General features: G+C 48.4%; 1 long non-coding RNA gene across 2 annotated transcripts; it reads right to left on the bottom strand.

Annotated features, from left to right (window-relative positions):
* Positions 1 to 2,537: 2,537 nt before the first annotated feature.
* On the bottom strand, positions 2,538 to 12,468 carry LOC123619511 (uncharacterized). Of its 2 annotated transcripts, none has more exons than XR_006728154.2 (4): positions 12,276 to 12,468; positions 8,145 to 8,202; positions 3,959 to 4,139; positions 2,538 to 3,618 (listed from the first exon to the last, which is right to left on the bottom strand). It is a non-coding gene; the product is annotated as an uncharacterized LOC123619511 (long non-coding RNA). The 2 variants fall into 2 exon arrangements; XR_012510582.1 differs by having other exon boundaries at positions 7,602 to 8,202; positions 12,276 to 12,413.
* Between the last annotated feature and the right edge of the window lie 61 nt (positions 12,469 to 12,529).

The following is a 12,529-nucleotide window of genomic DNA, read 5'->3' as shown; positions in this document are numbered from 1 at the left end:
CAGCTGGGCCACGGGCCCCAGTGGCAGCTGCCCACCTCTGTCTAAGGGCCTTGGGCCAGAGAAAATGCCAAGGTCCTTCTATGCCAATCACGGGGACTTTCTGACTCCTGAGTTCCAGGCTGGCACAGGCCTTTGAGGTCATTGTCCTCACGCCTGCCAGTGACCCAGGCGTCACAGACATCCTCCAAGACCAAGGGCTGTGGGTTTTCCCTTTTGGATGACTTCTTGGGGTCACAGTCGGCTCCAGCATCCAACCTGAAAGTTCTACCTCTGGTTTGACTCTCTTCCCTTTTGCTGTAGCCAAGATGTGCTCTTTTACACTCCGAAGGCAGTAGCTTCCCATTTGGTGGGGGCTTTGGGGCTGTGATGACGGGCCCCCACTGCCTTCACTTGAAACCTTCTGGAAAAGCAGGATAAGAAGCTTTCTCAAGGTCAGCTGGAGAAGGTGGAACTCCACCCTCCTGGGGGTTGCCATCCCTCAGCCACCTTCACAGGTGCTGTGACAGAGGGAACATATGTCACTTCCACCCCAGAGGGCAGTGACAACGTCTCAGCAGCCACAGCCCCACAGAGCTGGGCTCAGCAGGCCTTGACAGAACTGGAAAGGCAGCCTCTCTCCTGGGCCTGAGCCTGGGCCTGGGCTTGGGTCTGGCTTGTGTGCCGAGGGGTGGAAACAAAGCCTGGAGGCCCCTCCCACTGAGGAACAGACAGGCTTGCCTGCGCTCTCCCTCCCCTACCCCCAATATTCAACAAGGTTTCTAGAACAGTGGAAAATTCCTGGGTTATAGAACAAGAGAGATTTCTGGGATGTTCTTGTCCTCAAATTCTCCTGTGAAAAATCAGGGCTCACCCGGACTTAGAGAGCCTCTTATATACTCATTGTGCAGATGAGGAAACTAGACCCAGAGAAATAAACACAGGCCTTTTAGCATTCAGGTTATTCCTACTGCCCCACATTTGCCTCCTGAATAGAGTCCCCCTGCGCCACCACTAAGCAGGATACATAAGGCTCCAACTGTAATAGAGGAGACGGAGGTGAGCTAACAAGCAGAACTTTCTCAGAATAGTCATCTACAGAAAAGGATGAGAAACAAAAATAAAGGAATGGAGTTCTCCAAAACAGTGGGGTGGGAGAAGGGAGGGATGGAATCAGGAGTCGGGTTGGAATTTTGCAAAAAAAGGAAATCAAGAAAATGGAGGAGAAGGGGGCTGGCACGGAGCCCAGAGCAGGGCAGACAGGGGGTGGGGCTTCCAGGGTTCCTCACCGAGGACTTCCAGCGTCCACCTGTTCCTGGCCTCTGGGTATCAACAGAAGTTTAAATTCAGGCCTTACCTCGGCTGATTCTCTTGGCTGGTTCTTTGCTCTCCCGGGATGGCTTATCTGGCTGCCAGCGTCATTTGCCTCCTCTAATTTGTGTTTAAATTAAAGTTCCCACAAAACAGGGGCTTAATGTGCTATTACTGAGAGCTCCTGGCCCCCCTGTTGCTTCAAAAGTCGAGGAGAGCTGGAGGGAAGAAGCCACTGTGCACGCATCGAGGCTGATCCCACTGGAGGAGGGAGCTGGCGACAATGATCCTACTGGGTGTCTCTCCAGTCCTTGTTGCTCTCTCTAAATGGTGCCTTCTGGGGGCAGGGCAGAGCAAGTCATGCTCACAGAGGGCTTGGGGATCGACATAGGGCCCTGTCATAGGGCTCCCTGTAGGTGGTCACCTGTTTTCAGGACCTTGGCAACAAGGCAGGGAAGATGGGCAATAAGAAGAGGGTGGGGGTAGAAAATAAGAACAAAGCTTGAGGGTCCATTTTTTTAATAACACTTACACAGAGTGGTCAATATGCCTGCATGTCCTAAGGACCTCATAACCGTAAGCTCATCTGTCTCCAGGTAGTTTTGTCATTATCATCAGCTCCTTTTTTTTATAGGTGGGGAAATGGAGGCACAGAGAGGTCAAGTAACTTACTCAAGATCACACAGCTAATAAGAGGTAGAGCCAAGATTCAAATCCTTACAGTCTGGCTCCAGATTCTGCCTAGGCTGTCCCTTAAGCTGAGATTTGTCTGTCACCCTGCCAATCCCTTGATCACAAAGTGAGCCTTCTCTTTGATTGTCAGGGCAACTGAGGCAGAGTGAAGCTCCTTTCTGCTCCCTCTTTCCCTCTCTGAGCCACAAGATTCCATCTATAAAATGAGGATAAGGCACTTGGAGGGACTAAGGGGCTAGGAAGGCTTCAGGTGACAGCTTGTCAGAGTGGCCATCATGGGGTCCGTCCTCAGTCATTATTCCTTCCCTTTGCCTAAGCACAAGCCTTCCGGCTGCAACTTTCTGCATCACCTCTCGATTCTGCTTTCCAGGGTGCTTCAGGCAGTGATTCCTCATTCCTCAGTGAAAATCCCTAGGGAGTTATCCCCTATTTCTTAGTCCAAAACCTCTCTCTTCCTCCAGGGAGCCTCTGGAGAAGAAGTGTAATAACTGCCCGTCACCCCTCCCCCATGTAGACCTAGGTGGGCCAGTCAAGGTCCCAACAGAAAACACATGATATTCAAAAGGGCTTCACTGAAGAGAGTTTAATGACATGACGATTTTCCAGTTATAGATAGTATTCAGGGAATCAATAAGGGTAGAAACGGTGCCAGTAAAACTGGGGTTGGGGAGAGTGGCCACCCAGCCAAGCTGGGGCCACTGCGGAAACACAACCCCTGCTAGGACTTTAGGCAGACAAGGGAGGAGGTGGGCAAGAGACGAGGAACCGAATACCTTGGCTCCTCTCTCCCTTCCCTGCCAGGACCCCTGCTGGCCAAGTCCGACCACAAAGGAGAATTCAGGAGCCCAGGTGATGCAGTCTGCGTAGGGCAGCCTCCAGGGCCAGGGATGCCCAGAGAACAGAGGCAGCAAACCAAATCACCCGGCCCACTCCACCCGGGATTCCCTTAGAACTGACAGCCTTATCTCAGCAGCTTTATTGCCGCGTTTGTCGCTGCCTGCAGCCAAACAGTGACCCAGCTCATAAGGAAGATGGGATCCAGGCAGAAAGAAGCTGGAGGAAAGGGGGCTGCACTGAGCACGAGGAGGGTAGTGACATCAAATGGAGATATAAGATGACTCTCCCACCTCAGCACTTGGTACAAATCACTGTCACCTTGCTCCTGCCTCCCCTCTCTAGACCGTAGTCCCTGTAGGGCGGGGATCTGGCCTTGTCCATCCAGGACACCCAGCATGGTGCCTCTTAGGTACATAATCAGAACTTGTTGAATAAATAAAGGGCTAGCAGGTAAATGGATGAACAAACCTATACACTGTTCACGTGCACACGCTGGGCCCACATCTGGGAGCACTGATGAGTGAATCACACAGCTCCTACAGGAGTTTTATTTCCATCATGCGCCACCTCAGATTTTCCATGCAGCCGTTCAGTCACTGGCCGCCCTAGCCCTCTGAACTGGCCAGCGGCTGCGCTTGGATAGCACCCGTTCAAACGTGCAGTGACTTCATTGGGCTCCTCTTGATGAGGGAATCAGGGAAACAGCAAGTTCCTTCATTGCTCACAGCAGCCCTCCTGTGCGCTTTCTCCGGAGAAGTCTCGATCCATGGCAAACCGTCTGTGGTATTCCCGGCTGGAGCCCTTGGCAAGAGATGGGAGGCGAGAATGACAGTGCCAAGGAGGCAGCTGAAGGATCGTCACCCTGGGAGCCACAGCTCTGCCTTGCTTTTTCCAATGGGCCATAAAGACTGAGAGAGGCAGGGGGAAGGGGAGCGGGGGTGGCCAGGAAAACACACTCGAGTTCCCAAGTGGAGTCCCAGTGCCAAGCCCACCTCGTGCAGTGATGACGCACAGACTCTAGGGCGGGGGGCTGGCTTCACAATCCTTGCTCCGCCACTTGTGGGCTGTGTGACCTCGGCCAAGACCTTGGGCCTCAGTTTCCTCATCTTAAAAAACATATGTGATGACTACTAATACCTACCTCATATGGTGGTGGAAAACAGATGAGTTCATCACCATGAAATATTTAACAGGGTCCATGGTCTGCAGTCAGCCATACATAAATTTCATCACATAAAATTGAGCAGGACACTCGGGTTCTAGCCTCACAAACTTTTTTCTCCTGTAATAATAAGCCCAGCCTTGGATACCTTTTATGTTTGCTGTAAAAAGTGAACAAATGCATATGAAAATTATAACGTGTTAAAGTTTTGTTATTTGTCATCAAGTTCGAGTACGTGTCTTGATTTAGCAGGGGTGGGGGGATGCTAAAGGGCTGTCAATCATCAGCTGCTGCTGATCTGCCTTGCTGCGGTCCCCTTCTTGTCAATGTCATCAGCCTTTGGCTTGTTCAAGCCTCTGGTTGACAACATCCAGGCCTCTCGTGGTCCCTCCCGCACAGCAAGGACTGGAAGGAAAAGGCTTTTGAAAGCAAAACTGATCCTTCCCTTCCTGCCCACGAGGCAGGTGTAGACAGCGGACACAGGCTTCGTGAGAAGAGCTGGCGCCGCCACCTCAGCCCTCATTGCCTTTGGGCAGGAGGGGAGGGGATGAGCCAGAGCAGGACAGGGGAGGGCAGCCAGGTCCTCTGCGTCCCGGCCTCAGAAGGAGATGAATTTGTCCTTGTTGCGGAGACCAGGGGATGAAAACAAATCCACACCCCAGAGTCCGTACAAATGTGCATGATTGATTTCAAATAGTTACTTAATCTCTGAGTCAGTTTTTCTCATCCTCAAAATGGGGATGATATTACCTAATTCAAAGAGTGAAAATGAGTGAGATATATAAATCCCTTGGTATATGGCTAGTCCAATACATGGTAGCTACTACTAGCTTATTTTTTTATTGTAGTTGATTTACAATGTTGTATTAGTTTCTGGTGTACAGCATAGTGATTCAGTTATACAAATATATATGTATATATCCTTTTTATTTTTTTTATTATAGGTTATTACAAGCTATTGAATACAGTCTCTGTGCTACACAGTAGGACCTTGTTGTTTATCTATTTTGTATATTATAGTTGTATCTGCTAATCCTAAACTAATTTATAATTTATCCCTCCCCAGCCCCCTTTCCCCTTTGGTAACAGTAAGTTTGTTCTGTATGTCTGTCTCTTTCTGTTTTGTAAATAAGTTCATTTGTGTTTTTTTTTAGATTCCACATGTAAGTCATATCATATGACACGTATCTTTGTCTGTCTGACTTACTTCACTTAGTGTGATAAACTCTAGGTCCATCCATGTTGCTGCAAATGGCATTATTTCATTTTTTCTTATGGCTGAGTAGTATTCCATTACTATATATATACTGCAGCTGCTTTATCCAATTATCAATGGACATTTAGGTTGTTTCCGCGTCTTGGCTACAGTAAATAGTGCTGCTGTGAACATCGGGGTACATACATCTCTTTGAATTAGAGTTTTCTCTGGCTATATGCCCAGGAGTGGGATTGCTGGATCATATGGCAAGTCTACTTTAAGTTTTTTAAGGAACCTTCATGCTGTTTTCCATACTGGCTGCACCAAATTACATTGCTACCAACAGTGTAGGAGCGTTCCCTTCCCTCTACACCCTCTCCAGCATTGTTTGTGGCCGCCCTAACTAGTGTAAGGTGATACCTCATTGTAGTTTTGATTTCACTAGCTGATATTTTGCGTTCTCTGCACACCATTCCCTCTGAGGGAGGGAGAAGCAGCGTTGCTTTCCAGACTAGAAAATGTGGTGGCAGCAGAAAGTGATGTACAAGTCTGCTTTTTTATGTATTCTTTCTGGAGCATGTAGTAAGGACCTCATTTGTTCATTCATTCATTCATTCACCAAATGTTTACAGAACTCGCCATTACTTTGCTCATTTGTATTTTTCTTACTCTCACCACTAGAACTGCGAGGCTCACAAGGGCAGGGCCAGCGTCTGTTGGGTAACCTGGGTGCCTCGTGCATACTTGCTAGGTGAGTGAAAGGATGGAACTCGAAGCCTGTCTGCAACACTGGGATGGGCTAGGCAAGGAGGTGGGGCATCAGGCCTGGCTTCTAGGCTCCATCACACCCCTGAGAACAAAACTTTCCCTTGACCTTGGAGCCTCCACCGACCTTCCTTCAGCTGTGAGATACTGGCGGATCACTGGAGACCAGACTTGGGGAACCTCTTCTGCACTGAGAAGGCATCCATTCATCTCTGTGTCTCTGAAAGCCCCGGAGAAGGGTTTGAGTCCCCCACTCTGAGGAGCACAGCAAGTGACCCAAATGCCAATGGGTGAGAATGGAGGGGGTAGCCCCCTCAGTAACTCACTGAGGGAGGAACATTCCAGCTGAGCATGTGTAATTAACACAAAAGGAGGCATGTTCCCAAGACCCTGCTTTCCCAGATGTTGGCTATTCCTACACTTAAGACATACCCATTCTTGCCCACAGACCTCGTTTGACATGATCCAGGCTGTCTAGAGACATAAGAGTTACGGGAGAATCATAATATCCAAAAGGAAAAAACAACCCAAATATCCATCAGCTGAAGAATGGATAAACAAAAGTGGTGTATCCACACAATGTAATATTATTCAGCCCTAAAAAGACACGAAGCACTGATACACGCTACAACATGGATGAACCTTGAAAACAATACACTAAGTGGAAGAAGCCCATCACAAAAGGTCACACAGTATGTGATTCCCTTCATATGAAAGTTCAGAATAGAGAGATCTGGAGGGACAGAAAGCAGACCAGTGTTTGCTTAGGGCTGGGGTATGAAGCGGCCTGGGGTAGTAACTAAAGGGTATGAGGTTTCTTTTAGAGGTGATGAAAATGTTCTAAAATTGACCATGGTGATCGTCACACATATCTGTAAATATACTAGAACCACTGAATTATACACTTTAATGGCGAATTGTATGATGTGTGAATTATATCTCAAGAAACTTGTTTTTAAAAGAGAGAGGGAGAAAAAGAGAAGTTGAGATGGAACAGGAGGGCCGTGATCAGGAACAAAGCCCAGGCACTGTCCGTCCTGGCCGTCCCCCAAGCCAAAGCCTGCATGTCACACAGGCAGTGTTATGGTAGCCCCCAAGCCATGACTTGAGAAGATAAATTGGCCACAGAGGCATGGAGCTGGGTCCCTTCTCCCCTGACAGCTCCCTCTCTGTGTTTTTTCTGGCACAAGAAACATTCTGTCTTCTTGTATAAATAGGGGAAATTTATGACAGTTTTCCCCTTCTCCTCCCTGGTGGGCTACTAGGAAGGGGCTGGGGGTTGGGCGGAGGGAGATATAAATGTGGAAAGACTAGAGGGAGTCAGGGATCTGGGCTCTGGCCCCAGCTCTGCTCTGACCATCTGGGTGAGGAGGCGGCGGGAGCAAAGGTGCAGCCCGCTCATTCCCAGGCCCAGGGAGGCGGGTCTCCCAGGCAGGCGGGTCTCCCAGGCAGACATCCAACAGGAGGGACTCAGGGGAAATCAAGGAAACACGGTTTGGCTATCCCAAAGCTTTATCAGAGGAGACACTGGCCCCCTGCCTGGTTTGGGTTATTTCTGCCCTTGCGATTTGTTGAGGCAGCAACCTCAACCTTTGATGTTTTGGTGGTTAGAGGACTCATCTTGGATTCAGAAAATGACAGAAAAACTAAGTGTCCAACCTTAAGCAAGTCACTTCCAGTCTCTGGGCCTCATCTGTAATTTAAAAAAAGGAGGGGAGGGGATTGAACTTTCAAGCATTTTCACACTGGTTTTAACCTTTTTTTTTTTTCTTCAAATAAAACCTGATGTAGCAACACATCTAACATGGGTGTCCTGCTGAGCTTCTTGGGTTGAAGCGAGGGTGACGTGGGGAGACACCCAAGCCCCCTGTGGTGACGTGAAGGGGCTTGGCCAAGCATAGGATGATCTCCAAGGTCCCCTCCATCTCTCAGGTGGGAAGGTGTATTGAGATGGATGATGGCAAAACTTCTATAATAAAGAGGACCCCAAACACAGTCACATATAGAAAACAAGTTTATTTCTGACAGAACACTCTGGAAGGGAGCAGTCCCAGATGGCGGGGGCTCTGCTCCACCTGGTCAATCAGGAACTTGTTCCTTTCCTACTACTGCTTTGCCCCCTCTTAGGGGTTTCTCCTCAACCACACAGTCAAAGCTTAGTCTCAGGCAAATCTGGTCCAGTTCACGAAAAGGAGAACTTACCCAACGTCTTAAAGCTCTGATGGCAGCTGGGAAATGGAGTGTCCATCTGGGAGGCTCTCTACCCTCAGGGAACAAAGAGAGAAGGGATTTAGTGGACAACTGGCGGTCTTAATCTAATCCAGGACTCAAAAACTCAGCTGAGCCACCTTCTCCTTCTTTCCCTCCCAGAGGAGGGGAAATAGAACCCACAGTCCAGAAAATAGTGTGACCCCCCCATGAGGTCCAGCCATATACCCCAAGATCAGCAGTCCCAGAAAAGTGACTTGGAGGCTCTTCCAGAGGGATTACCCTTCCATCTACCTTCTTCACAAGGATGTGAGAAAAGCTTCCATCCCCACTGCTCCTCTGCCACTCCCTCTCTTGGTCCCATCTCATTCTCCAACCCCTGTCCCCAGTCACTAGGCGTGACTACAAATACGAGGGTGCAGGATGACCTGAACTAGGAATGGAAGGTGAGATGGGGCCGGGGAGCTGGGCTTTGCAGGTAGCCTAGGTGTGGTTTTGGTGGCAGGCAGACCCAGCTACCAGAAGTGTGACCTGAAGTGGGGATTGAGCTCTCCGAGCCTCAACGGAATCTTCTGGATATAGGAAAGACAGGACCACTTGTCAGGGTTGCTATGGGCATGAATCAGGATAATGGATGTACCCGGCATACAGTAGGCCCTCAAGAAATGGCAACTGATTTTACTGGGTGACAGCAAAGTAAATCTGATCCATACCCTCTGGCCTCACCTAGCCTTTGCATGGCCCTTCTTTCATCGCCTTCTTTGCAAATGCACCACTCCTGCCCTCTTCTCTACTTCCTATCCTCATTACCTTCTTATCTGAACCCTGATCTGTACTTTCCTCCTCCAGGAAGTCTTCGCTGACTGAAACATTCTCACTCACCACCCCCACCTCCATCTTCCAGCTGCCCCATGGTCCTGGCCTCAGCCTTGTCCCAACTCTACATGGGTCCTGCCTCACCCTTCAGAAAGTCCCACCTCCCCATTCAGAAAGTGTGCAGCAATGGAAGGGAGTTAAGATTTGTCATCAGGTAGATCAGAGTTCAGATTCCAACTGTGACACTTTCTAGCTTTATGACTTTGGCAAGTTACTTCATCATTTTGGACTTCTCCACTTTCTACAACCTCTCGAGTGAGGTCAGGTCTGGGGGCCGGTACATAGTTAGAGGGTATTTAGTAAATGTTAATCTCCTCTGTTCTACCCAGTCTCCCCCAGCCCACACTCCAGAGACTGACTCTTTATCAAAGGGAGATATTAGACCAAGAAAGTAATTCCCCCAGCACGGCCCTCCCAGGGAAAAAGAACTGACTTTCCTTTGAAGTCTGTGGTCACTGAGAGGGAACCATCAACCCAAGAGCCAGAGCAGAGGCCAAGGAAGAACTCAGGTGTCCCAGCTCCCAGGGCCCCCATGCCTCATTCTCCCCCTGCCCTCACAGCATGCGCCCCAGTTGTTAGACCAGACTCAGGGATGGGGGTGAGAGGGCTGATCTCATCACAAGCTCAGAGAATCCACTGAGCTCTTAACCTCTAAGAGGTTCAGTGCCCCAGCTCCAAACTTCCCAGATCAGAAAAGCAACAACATCAATAACAACTGATGCTTATCCAGCACTCCCTACAAGACCAACACTGTTCTAGGCACTTCGCACATACTAACTCACTTAGTCCTCACAACAGCCTACGAGCTGGGTACAATTAAGTCCACTTTACAGATGAGGAAACCGCAGTGTGTGAGGTTAAGCACCTTGCCTGAGGTCAGGCAGCTGGCATAAGGCAGGGCTGAGATACAAAATCAAGCAGTCTGGCTCCAGAATCCATGCTTTTAACCACTATTCTATCCTAAGAGCTAACATGTACTGGTAGTTTCCAGGTGCCAAGCACTGTGGAGAACACAGTACATGGATTTCATCTAACTGAGAACAGCCCCCTGAGCTGCCTTGCCTCACATCTCCACCCTCCCCCACCAGCTCCTCCTTCTCTAGGTGGGTTTTTGAACTATTAGCCCTTTCCTTCACAAATCTTCTTTACCCCCACAGCGCACAACCTTGTGCCCCAACTACTCCCATTCATTTCTCTCTCTTCCCCTCCCCCTGACCCCTAGTCCTTCCTCTCCCCACAACGCCCCCACCAAACCTTTTCAGTCCCTCCCCAACATCCCCAGCTGATTCCAATGAATTTCACCTAAAAAGACCTTCAGACGGTCCCCAGTCAGGCCCCTACTGTGCCTTGATCTCACACCTGCCTCGGGGAGGCCTGGCAGTGGCTATGCTGGAGTCAGAAATAAAATCCTCCTCCTCCTTCCCCACCCCTACTTCCCATCACTCATCTGGGAATCCAGGGCGAAGAAGGGAGCTAAAGTGCAGAGCATTCATTTAATATTAACAAATTGAAATGAATTCTTTTAATGCCAATTAACGTGGAGCGGCCCCTTATTAATAGTAATTTAGATTCATACTTGGGAGAAGCAGGGACAGGGGCTGAGCCGAATGTGCCCAGAATGTCAATGTGACGCCTGCGCTGGAGACTGAGCGGGAGGGGCAGTGGCAGTGTTACTTCTGCCGAGTTGGGCTGTTTGCCTCAGAGGAACAGACAAAGTCACCAGGGGCAGATCTTTAGGAAACAGATCTCTCTGTAGTTTGATTTTTGTACCTGCAATGCATCTGAATAGACTGAAACCGTATCACATCATTTTGATGGTTTACTTCACAGTAACGCTAGGGAAGAATGTCCTCAGAGCTGAGATTTACCCCTAAACTCTGCTAAACCAGACGCCACTGACCCAAAGCGATCTCATCCCCAGGCCAGTTCTCTTTCCTTCTTTGTGTCATTTCAAAGCCAGAGCTGGAGATCAAAATGGGGTCCCCCAGTCCCTGCCACTTCCACCTTAATCAGAAGTAAAAGGAAAAGGAACAAAACATTGTCTCTCTCTTTTGGGAATCTTCTCCCAGGAGGTAAGAGAACCTACAGGCTGACCTCAAGCTAACAGCTTACATTTAAGGGGGGGGGGGGGAATCTGCTTGTACTTTTCTTAGAATTTAGGGACAAGGTGAGAACTGAAAACTCAATTTTATGTACCAAAGAGTTGCCCAGAATAGAGCCAAGGAGAAAGAGCTTAGTCCTAATTTAAAAGGCAAACAGAAATTCTGTTTTCCCTGGTTTTGCTGGCTTAGGCACTAGAGGTGCCCAGAACCAGAACCCCAAGTGTAAGCTCTGACCCAAGTAGGACATTTTCTTCTTCCCAGGCATCCCTCCTTGGCTGGATGGGTGAGTCAGATTTGAAGCTAGGAATTGTGGCAGTTGAGGGGTAAGACTTCTGAGATGGAGGAGGCAGGAGGGCAAAGGGGACTGGGGAAGGGGAAGGGGAAGGAAATGTACAATATGGTGAAGTTTATAAAATATAAACTTTAAAGATGGTTTAACATACAAAAGATTGAATTTTAAGAAAAGGTCAGATTTTAAAAGGAGATAAAATACATCAAAATGGAAAGATTAAACTACAATTGAGGACAATGCATAAAACACTTCAAGTAAATTGTTCTTCAAAAGAGGAAGACTTGGAATGAATCAAAAGAGACATCATTCACACCCCCATAGAGTTTCCCAAACAATAAATTCATTTACAAAACAAAAAGTGAAATCCATACAAAACTAACCCTTGATCCACACAAGGAGAAAAAAAGAAACATCCTGGCAATGCAGTAACAGCTGAAAAACTAGTGAGGGAGGAGAAAAACAAACGAATAAACTTGAAACATGTTAACTGATTATTTGTAAATATTGAAACTGGAAGATGGGATGGAGAAAGGCACAAACTTGGCATCATCAGAAAAGTGAAACTTTCAAAAACATAAGGTGTAACTCATCTCCAAAGGAAACTCTCCTTAAGGAGAAGGTTCCTCTCCAAAATAACGGAATATAAAATTGATCTAGTAAGTACCACTCACCCTCCAAAAAAGGTATATTAATCTAAACTTAATGTTTCCCAAATTTGAAATTATACAAAAGGTTTGGGTTTTTTTTTTCCAACTAAGAAAAATAAAATCAGGTTTAAATCGTCTAATGGGACAGGAAGGGGGACGTTGTTTGCAGGTGCCAGAAAGGATGGGGGAGGGGTGTTTGTCCACTTACCCTGCTCTGGAGCGGCGGCCAGGACAGAAAAGGGTGCGGGACCCCGCAAAATCCTGCATGTTGGGGGAAAGAATTAAGGGATCCCGTTGCCATGCACGGATGAGGAGGGTGGAAAGACTAGGGGTACCCATTTCCCCACCTCCGCCGCCTCCCTCCCTCCTGCACCCAGGCCTTAGAGAGCTACTGAAAGTTACAAATTGCTTCCATTATTAGCTCATCCCGGGCGGCCTGGTCATTGGCCAAACCCGGACCAC

Source organism: Camelus bactrianus, chromosome 12 (assembly GCF_048773025.1).
Source record: "Camelus bactrianus isolate YW-2024 breed Bactrian camel chromosome 12, ASM4877302v1, whole genome shotgun sequence".
Classification (NCBI taxonomy): Eukaryota; Metazoa; Chordata; class Mammalia; order Artiodactyla; family Camelidae; genus Camelus; species Camelus bactrianus.
Note: the sequence above shows the minus strand (reverse complement) of the source record. Positions and strands in the feature narration are given on the sequence as shown.